Source organism: Strix aluco, chromosome 5 (assembly GCF_031877795.1).
Source record: "Strix aluco isolate bStrAlu1 chromosome 5, bStrAlu1.hap1, whole genome shotgun sequence".
Classification (NCBI taxonomy): Eukaryota; Metazoa; Chordata; class Aves; order Strigiformes; family Strigidae; genus Strix; species Strix aluco.
The window spans coordinates 74,369,963-74,380,710 of NC_133935.1; the positions used below are offsets into that span (position 1 = coordinate 74,369,963).

General features: G+C 42.1%; 1 long non-coding RNA gene across 1 annotated transcript; it reads left to right on the forward strand.

The window, feature by feature from the left end:
* Positions 1–9,598, forward strand: LOC141924752 (uncharacterized). Its single transcript, XR_012623656.1, has 2 exons — positions 1–6,566; positions 7,069–9,598. It is a non-coding gene; the product is annotated as an uncharacterized LOC141924752 (long non-coding RNA).
* The last annotated feature ends 1,150 nt before the right edge of the window (positions 9,599–10,748 follow it).

Here is a 10,748-nt window from a genome sequence, read left to right on the forward strand (position 1 = left end):
CTTTAAAAAAGCAGCAACTTATATTTCTTGCTAGAGTTCGGTACCTATTTAAGACCAAAACATTTGTTATGATAATATAGATGTAGCTAAGTAGAAGGCTGCCATGAGAGCATTATATACTGCCTTTCTGCAGTCTTCTGAAAGTAATCACCTCCCTTTAGTCTCTGGCAGTCTACTGACTGTGCAGCATTCCCAAAACATGTGGCCCATAAAATGGGATTATAGGGAAGGCATTCAAGTAAACAGAAGTTCCCTTAGGACAAAATTTGCTTTTTCATGCAGAGCTCCTGTGTGCTTTAGCCTGGTACTGCAGCCTCATCTCTAGCCAGGGACGACGACTTCTCTTGGTGACCCCAAGGGTGTGAGAATAACTAGGCTCTCCCCATGTTTTGGGGACAGTCTCTTTCTGGACTGGCTGGCATAATAGAGTCCCCTTTGCAGTGTTTTTGGAAGGACACACCCAATCACAAGTTAGGGGAAAATCATCCTTTCTGTGTCTCTTCAGTGTCTCTATGTAGCAGTCCCATGATGTGGCTATAGCTGCCAAAAATCTGCAGTTGAACGTACAGCTGTATCTGTCATTAACTGTACAGTATTGCTGAAGCAGCCCAATGCTTTTGTGAATTGCATTCAAGGGTTACTAGCTGCTTAAAGCTAAAAACCTTCTACAAGCACACAGTTATATTGGTGGATAATAGTGTATTTCTATGATTGCGTAGTCCCGTCCAGCCTGTTCTGTTGAAACTACACAACCTGGGATGAGCTCAGTCTGCAGTTTGAGTACCTTTGAGTTCTTCGTTGAGACTAAATTATATTATCAGCCTTGGTGAGGAGCGTTTCCAGACCTGTTCCCTGTGTCCAGTGCTGGCCTTGGTAATTCAGGCTGTCATTGCTGCTCCACAGGATCATGCAGTTTGGGATATCAGGGTACAAAGCCTTCAGACTCGGGTTCCTTTTACAGAATCTCTTTTTAGTATTTTCAGAAAATCTCTCAGCTGGCTTTTGTGCCACCTTTCCAGTAGATGCTAGTCACCAGGGGAATGGTTCAATCAGTAGTGGTCCCCTTATGCTGACGCTGATGGCCTTCTCTTGGCTTCCTAGAGGTGCTGCTGTGTACCACAGCATGGAGGCTTTCACGCCCACAGGGAAAGCTACAATTGTAAATGTTCTTCTTAAAACAAGAGTAATTCATAAATTCATGTGACTGTGTTCCAGACTGGCCAGTGTTAGTCACATTGTTGATGTGCTACTGGGAATTAGTGAGGAGTGTGATAGAAATGCCTACAGGATGGAAGACTGCCTGGTGCCTTTGAGACAGCACAGCCTTACACTTGCTGCCATTACCTTTATTTAGAGGTGACTCTAAACAGAAACTGTTAAACTTCTCGTAATTGGTCTTGGTGCAAAGCTTTGAACAAATAGCAGCACTGAGAATTTTCAGTTATCTGAAGAAATATAGGCCAGAAACTCTCCTTTTTTGTTTCTGCACCTGGTACAAAGAAATAGAACAGCCCTGGGAACAGGGAAGCCAACCCGGTTCCTGCTGCTGTCAAAAGCAGTGAATTCATTCATTCACGTACCCCCTATCGTAGCTGAGGCAAAGAATTGTTTGCTATGGGTTCTAAATCAGCAGTCGCTATTTTCTCTCCCTTGCTGGTTGGTTTCTTTTCAAAGCATTTACAATGGGGAGCGCATTTACAAAATTAAGGGAGGTAAATTCAGGGCCTGTAGCTCATACCATAAGTGACTGTGCTCAGGAGTAATGTCATTGTCACAGCTGTACACAGCTTTCTTTATTAGAGGGTCCGATTCTCTGCCCTGGACTATAGCGGGGTATAAATGAGAGAAAGCAGGACATTTTAATTTGATGGCAGTCTGCTGATAAGACTAGTGGTTATTCTAAGACTGCTTAATCCTATTTAAGGTAGGTTTTTTTGGAAGGTGTCCGATTTCTGTGTGTATTTTGTGCAGAAGTCCATTTAAAAGCTGGGGCTGAATTAATCTGTCGTATTTTCTACCTAAAACAGTGATATTTTCATCATATTTCAACTGTATGAAAGTTAAAAACCAGGATTATTAAATCAAATTTTCCAGAGTTTAAGGAGATTGATTATATTTTTAATACCTCCAGGTTTATAGGATCTGATGTTGAATTATGAGGGGAAGTAACGAAGCATTTAATTACTGTATTTTCCAAACATTAGGTAGATTATATAGATAAAACAGCAGGGAACTGAAAATGTCTTGTGAATAACAGCAACACCTGCTTGTATTTCATTTAATAATTTCTGTGTGGGGTCGTTCATGTTGTAGAAAATAGCAGTTTATGAACAAGCTTTTGAGGGGAATGATATGTTGCTAAGGCTGCCATTTTATGCTGTACAGATTCTGTATTGTAAATCAAAGAAGCAGAGCCATATATCCATGACCTCACCTTCAAAAATCCTGCAATTTACTAATGATCTAAGTTAACATGATTTGTATGGGAAACAGCTTTTAGAAACCTTGGAAAATCGGAGGTGTGCTCAACGAAGGACCTCTCAGATGCTGCACAGCGCTGAAGCACCAAGTCTGGCTGCCATGAGCTGCCCCATCATTAGTCTTGCAGTATTAAAATTGAAACTGCAATCCTGGTAATGCTAAGTGAAATCAGTACAGTTGCTTAGTAATAGAGTTGTAAACTCCAAACAGATGTTCATACAGGGATCTTCACCAATTCACTTCAACCTGTTCAGTAACATAGTGCGTTGTTCAGTGATTCAACAAAGCAGGTTGCGTACCTCAGTCCACGTGAGCTTCCTTCCATCCCCATCCACCAGTGTACCAGCACTGGCAGGCAAGTGAACTTGAAGTGAGCTGGGTCAGCAGAAAAAAACTCAGTTTTCTTGCAGTGCTTGATTGATGCCAGCATAGCTCTCTGAACAGCTTGTTGTGGGGTCAAATGAGTGCTAGTGCAGGGGAAGCAGGATGGGGTACCTCCTGTTTTGGCAGCAGTCAGTGATCAGATTGGCTTTATGGCTTCATGAAGTCGTATCTCTAAGTTACATGCATATCTATAACTTTCTGGAAAGCTGTGGTTGTTGAAGGCATCGCTTCTGTGCAGCCAAGTGCCACCCCTCTCCTGGGTGCTGCTGCTCTGTTTGTCAGCTGCTTGATGCAAAGACAGATAAGGGACACAAACTTGGCTGACTATGAGCTTCTGGGATCTTTCTAGAAATGTCTAGGATTGATGGAGAGAAGTAGTATGGATAAAGTGTTGTTCAGATGACCCTATTTGTATGTTTACATTAATGAGTGAAAGTAGGTGTAGGTGACTCTTGGGTGACTATTTAAAGTCTAGGCTCAGACTTGGGCAACTGCTGTTAGGCAGGTGAGCCATGCTAAAGGAGACTGAAGACCTCAGTGCAATTTTCTGGAAAATAAAGAGTCCACATAGTAAAAAGATAAATGCAAGAATGGCTAAGATCATTGGTAATGAACTACAACTGCAAAAACAAAAAAAAAAGGGGGGGGGGAGGTTTACAAATCCCAGCCAGTTTATCTGGATCATCAGACAGGTGTCAAAGTACTGAATTCAATTTGTGGACTGGGGTAAGACATTAGAAGGCCACCATCACCTTGGGAAAAAAAAAATCTTCATTTTTTGCTTGTAAAGTTTAAAGGCCCTGAGCAGTGTCTATCCAAGGACCTGTTTTTAACTACCTACTTTTACGGGTGACACTAGAGATTACTAAAACTGGAAGAAGTTAGATGAACCAAATCTCTTCTCTCATTTTCTGTTTAGTGCTGTCGTTAGCGTTCTTGGCAGCACTTCATAGATATTCACTTTCAGTGGTTTTTATGCTTGGTTGCACTTCCTGTCTCATATATTAGCATAATGATGTCATTCTCGCATCGCTGTGGGGGAGCGTGGTGGTGTGCTCTGCCTGCACCTCTGCAAGAACAGCTTTCTCACTTTCCTACAAGACAGCTTCTGCTGTGATGGCTGAAATCCAAACGGAGGGTCCCTTTTTTGAGCCTCCCCTGCACAGATGTGGGGAGCAGAGCAGGAGGAAGAGGCAGCAAAAGCACCTTCCTCACACCATCCTCTGTAGGAAGGTACTTACAGGACTAGTCTGTCTTCACCTAGTGTGGGTGAGCAGCTGGAGCCTGCATAACTGTGCCTCCACAGCCCTGTGCAGAGCTGTAGAAGGGAAGGGAAGCTGCTTACCCCTAAAGCAAACAAAGCAATGAAGAGTGGGAATGGAAGCTTCAAACATGTCCCTGCTCCTCTGGCCAGGCAGCTGGTCGTGGGAGGAAAGCACCTAGACAGTCCCATCTGCCCAGTGCTCCTTTCATAGACCAGGAGAGCAGCAGGCACTGGCCGGGGGGTGCAGGGTTTGTTTCTCTGGTTCTGCTGCGTGTCCCTAGCGGGCAGCAAGGACAGAGCGGTGTCTCCTTGGGGATGTTGCTGTGGGAGAGGGAGGAGGGTGGCAGCCGGGAGGGAGCAGGCGCCCCGGCACCTCTGGGGAGCAGCCTGGGCCTGCTGCTCTTCCTGCCGCCTCAGGTTGCTCGGTGTGCACCAGGCCAGGCCCTGCTGTGCAAGCAGCAATTATGCAGAAAGCTTTAAAGTGATAGCAATCAGCATGTTAAAATGAACTGGGAAAAACTTCTGGAAGACTTTGTCCCCTTAGATCTGGCTGAAAGGGGCTCTTCCAGCATGAGTCATCCGCAGCTGTAGAGGAGCCCTGGGCAGAGCCTTCCTCCCCTCTGCTGAATGGAGCTGTCAGAGTGCCCGGAGCCAGGGCAGGGAGAAAAATACCCCGATTCATTTCCTAACGAGATATGCATGGGAGAATTCCCCACGGGGCCACTGGTGGGGGTTTGCGGCTTTGTGTTTTTCAATCACTCGGCTCCACATAAGCAACATTGTGCAGCTTCGAGCTCCCACCCGGAGGACTGAAACACCCTGAGCCTGTCCCCAGGAAGCAGACAATAGTGTTGATATGCCTGTTGCTGCAGAGGAAGTGGCTTCTGTTATAAGCAACCATCAATCTGCCAAAGTCCATGGTTTGAGTGGTTGCCAGGCTAAAATTTGACATAAAATTATTTAACCTTTTTGCCTTTTGTCATTACTGTTTTCTGGAGATGTTTCTCCTGCTTACTACCATTTAAATCTCACATATGGCAGGTTCCCCCCCCAAATTAATACAGGCTTTTATTTAGAAAACACAGAATTGTTAACAGAGAGTCCAGTCTATGTAATAAATGATGGAAAATACTCTCAAATGCTCTCAGTATGTTAGCTAAACTGGGGCTAAACTGTCTGCAGCTAAGGTGTTGCTCAGGGCTTTGTCATGCCCTTTCCCATCCTGCCTCGCTGTAACCAGTTTTTGATCTGAATTTGACATTGGAAATATGATATGATTGCAGAAAAGATGGTATGTGAAAGTCAGACTGCAGATATTCGAGGTATCAGGCGCCCTCTTGTGCTGTTTCTCTGGGAGCATCGCAAGGTGAGCAGCTTCCCAGGAGCAGAGGCTGAGCAGAGCTTCAGCCTCAGTTGTAGTTTGCAGGGAGACTACTGTGTGCTTGGGCACCTACATCACGACCCAGTGCAGTTCAGATGTTTAGGAGTTACTTGTTGACGGGTCTGTAAACCACTCCAGCTATACAGTGTGATCATTCAAAATGAAGCTTTGAACAGAAATGTGACTTATATCTTCCAAAATACAAAAATAGCATTTTTAGATTCACTCAAAAGTAGCAGTGTTCACTAAGTATTAAATTTCTCTGATGGGCCAGATTTTAAGTTGAATTCCAAACTTCGCTGATAATATGATGCAAGTTTAGATTTTTTTAGTTTAGACTATGCTGTGTGTTTATAATCAATCATCTCCTTGTACTGCATAATATCAGGAAGATGTGCTGCATCTCCCTGGAAGTCAACCTCGAGGGTTAGTTTTATTAACTCTAGTTAATAAATACTTTTCAGATCGCTCACTGCAAATGTCCAAAAATACCTCATTTCTCCAGATACCAGACTGTAAGTAAAAGTGCAAACTCCAGACTAAAAGAGGTAAATTAATTTAGAAAGTTAACTAAATAGCTATGGCACCTCTGAAAACATGGCCCCTCAGTGGCTTGCTGCCTAAATAAATAAATTTCATTGGTTTTTTTATGTGGAACTCAAAGTTGTTCAAAGGACACACATGTCACATTACTTTCTGTCCTGATGTAAGTCTCAAACTTACTGATGCCTCTGAGATGCAGACATGACTGAGCATAACATGTAGTGACCTCTTTCCCTTGACAGCATTTTTCTGTCTTCCTGGCTCTTAAGGGATTAAAGGTGTTTCTTATTTCAGGCTTATTGACCCAGAGCGGTGATAGAGTGGCCTACCTGCCATTCTGTGATGGCATTTCTAGCAAAATATCAGTTTCTGTCAATGTACCTCTCAGCCTGAAAGCTCCTGAGAATTACGGTCGTTTCATAGAGCAGTAACTAGAATATAAAAGAAGAATGGTCGTGCTGGGCCTGGCTGGGATCCACCTAGCTGATACCAATCCTGTCTCCAACAGACACTGTAAGTGGATTCCTCGATAAAAGCCTAAGAACAGAGCAGGTATAAATGCTTCTTCCTTTACTGCTCTCCCAGCCTCCAACCATTGTCACATCTTGAGCTGAATATGGGGGTTTGTACATTTAGCTAACCTTGACAGATTTCATTTCCAAGGTTGTCCAGTCTTCCACTGAGCTAATATTAAACTTTAGCATTCACAGCATCCTTGTTGTAATCTCTGTTGAGCGATGAGCTAATACCATATGGAACTTCTATCGTAACCCCAGTATCTCACTTCTGAGTGGTAATGGTCAGCTCTGACCACATATGTGAGCATGTATGTGTGAAGTTAGAATTGCTTTTCTGCCTGTGCATCATTTTATATTTATCTATATTGAATTCTATCTGCCATTTTATTGCCCACTGACTGATTCTTTGTGCAGTCTGTTGCCCCTCATTCTCACCACCCTCAATAACTTACATCATTAGTAAACTCTGTCATATTCTTGTTTACCCCCTTTTCCAGGTACTCTGAACCAGACATCTCCATCACAGATCTCTAGGGAACTGCACTGATGAACTTTGTCCACTGTGAGCACTGACCATCTTGTCTTCAGTTTCCCATATTTTAACAATTACCTACCACTGGAAGGATCTTCCCTCTTAAGACATGGCTTGGTTTCCTTAAAAGCCTTGTTGAGGAGCATGATTGAAAGCTTTCTTGAAACTCCAATACAGTTACCAACCAAACCATCCTTATCCCTACGACTGCTAAGCCCTTCCAAGAAGTCTGGTAGTACTTGATGCTGATTTCCATTTACAAAACAACAAAAAAAATCTGTGTTCTTTCAAAGTATATCATGTTTATCTGTTTAATAATTCTATTCCTTATTATAGTTTTTACTACTGGCTCATAGATGAAGCTCTGTGCAAAAATATGCCTTTGCTGATAATGGTATGACTTTGGCAATGTGACTGTGTTTTGTAGTACTTTTCTGTGTTCTTTGTAGAATGTCACAAAAATATCACAGCATGGCGCATTTCTGTAGAGGGCAAGTAATGCCTGTGAAGTATTTTCCAACAAATAAAAATGCTGTGGAAGCATACAGAATTAATATTACTATGTAAGTTAAATCTAATACAAGTTACCGCTCATCATAGCAACAGAGCGGGTACAACAGAAAAGGATCAAATCAGGGTTTTGTAGATATTTTGAAATTACTAAGAGTTTTCCTTTACCTGACAGCATACTTGAATTTGACCCAGTAAAGACTAGAAATTTGTTTAGCCCACAGGTAGAATTTTTCAGAGTCTAGGCTGAAAACTGCCCATGCTTGAGCAGAGCAGTTGGGGGGGGGACGACGACGACGACACGACAGGACACACACAGGGGTCTGATGCAAGGATTGTTTCCAGTCGAGCAGGTCCAACCTTTGGAATTTTTGGGGGAACCATCTGTTCCGAGTTGTTAGCTACTTTGTTCAGTATGAGAGACCATCTTATGACTGTACCTGGTGCTATGTGAAAAATAACCCAGACAGGCATTTGGGAATCTGCAGAGTACTAAAAGGGGGTGTGTGAAAAGTGCCTTTTCTTTGCCCAGTGAAATCTGTGCCTCCTTTTTCCTTTCACCAAGAGGATGAGGAAAGACTCCAGGCAGAGGTGAAGAAAGAAACAGTTTTTCTGAGTAGTTGGGTCTTTAGCAAAGTACTGGGTGAAGCTCTTTGAAAGGCGGCACAACTTCACTTGTGTGGTTTGCATAGCTGAAATAGCTAATGTAAATGAATTCAGAGACAAATCTCCTTAGCAAAATCAGCCGTTCCTGAGAACAGAATGTTGTCATTAATAATTTGAGCAAAGTGTGTGGTCGTTGTTCTTTCATTAAACCTACCTATTTTAAAATATCAACAAAAGGCTCCTTGTGGCTGCACAGCTTAACCTCAGTGTTTGAAAACCTGACAGTGCCAGGTCTGATGCAGGTGCTGGTAAAAGATCATTTGCAGATTTATTCCCAGATTATCTAATGAAAGAAAGCAAACTACAAGAATGTGAAAAAAAATCCTCAAACAAATCCAGCAATTTGAGAGTAAATTACCCTCTTAGTTTTACTAAGCGTCTGAATTACTGCTCAATGAATAATGCAGTAACAGTTTCCAGAAGACTGGCAGTTATATTGTAATGTTTTGATAAAACAAAGAAATGCACATATTCGCATAGGCCTGTTAGGTCTGTGGGTTGAAATGCGTGTACTGAGCGCATATAAGGACTGACACTGCTGAGGTATAAAGGCAACACGTACTTTGCAAAAGGTTGAATCCAAATTGATGCTTCGCGTCCTGTTCATCTACCATTTCATGGTAAGTGTGTGTATGCTTTTCCCTATAATACCCATAGCAAGCATGACATAATTAAGAAGTAATGTGTCTTGCATTTACAGGAATAAGGGAGAGGGCAGGTCAGAGTGTTTAAACACATACTCCCTGCAGAGCTGCTGGCTTGTGGTTACTAGCTTGTGCATCCATCCTTACTCGGCATTGCAGCAGTTAACTCCTGCCTTTTAAAGAAACTGAATTGTTTAAATCCATATAAAATACTTTCCTAGATGTGTCTAGGGGCCAACTCTGAGCTCTGACTTTTGCCACATTCTGCTCTTGCATGCAAGATAATCTTTCCAGATAAGCATGAATAGAGTTCAAATGAATCTATCAATAATCAGTGGAAAGGATGTCATAATGTGAAGTCTGATACTGTAAAAAAAATATACAAGTCCTTGAAAACATGTGTTTGGAAAGGAACTGCTTTATTCTTAAAGTAGCTGCAGGTCTGGCAGCAACAGCTGGTGAAGAGGTGTGGGAATTAGCTGAATAGACTCCGTGCTGGCAGGGAGAGCTAGAAGGCTGTATGCTACCCATATGAGACTGACTTCTCAATTTTAAAACCCTTTGGGTAAAGGAAGGTAAATTATTTTTCTTTGCTGATGAAATACCTTGTGAGGCAAAGCCACATTCGAGAAGAAAAACATAAACTTGTGCTGGAAATAAAATCTTTAAAGTCAAAGGGAATATGGTGTCATGAGACATTTGTGATTTCTTTTAGTTTGTCATAATCTCTTAGATTCATCACAATAAATACAGCTAAGAGAAGAAAATACATGAACTGGGAGGTGGGGAAAGGAAGAGATGGCTGAAGATGAAACACATTTTTTTAATTACTCAATTGCTAGTTCTCTGATTTGGATCTGCTTATAATTAAGTTAAACTATTTTCAATGGAATTTTTCTTTGCCGAGTATGTGTGGTACCATGCTGAGTCTAAGGAAAGGGCAATCAGAAATATTCCCTTGTCCTGTGAATGCCACAGTCCCTGTAAGGTCTCCCATGACTATCAATAGGCACTTTTCTCAATATCTACTTTCTTAAATCATCAGTTAAATGAAACTTGCAAAGCTGTCTATAATGGTGCCCTCTGGTGACTCTGAAAACTTTTTACACTAGAATGAAATAAAAACAAGATGGAATTTGGCCTGCTACTGTGAAAGTACCCTGGCAAGTTGGACTATTCATTAAAGATTAATGAACAAACTAGAGCTCAACCAGGTAATATACACAAGCCATAAACACAGAGAAGTCCAGGACTAACTCCAAGTGTTGCAGGAGCAGAGCTGTGATGAGCCAGACAGTCTCTCACCGTACCATGGAAGCAGTTTCTTGTATTCACGATAAAAAGAAACTTGACTTTTGACACTGCAAACTGATCATTTATTTTCTAGTCCTTAGAGAAGAGAAAAGATAAAACAATAGCATCTCTTAATGAGTTTGTCTTGATGCAGGGAATGTGCAGGATGTTAATTGATTATATGAAATATCAGAAATAAACCAGCTGTGCAAGAGTGTCTTTTGTACATGCTACAGTTAGTGTGGCTCCCACACAGTCTTCCTGGAAAACTGATCTCCTCAATGCACTGTTTCCTCTCCTGGATATTGCTTTTTATATGTACAATCTGTCTCTACATTTACTGCCCATCATTTCCCAGCATACTGACATACATGACTTCATTGCACTGACTCTAGTGCTCACCTGGCTCTTACTCTGTTCTGGTTGGAAAGGACTCTCTTATTCACAGGGTTGTGCTATTTTACAGCCAGATCCATGGGTCATATAAACACCAGAGCTGGCAAGTATGAGTGGCTGGGGATGGATAGAATAG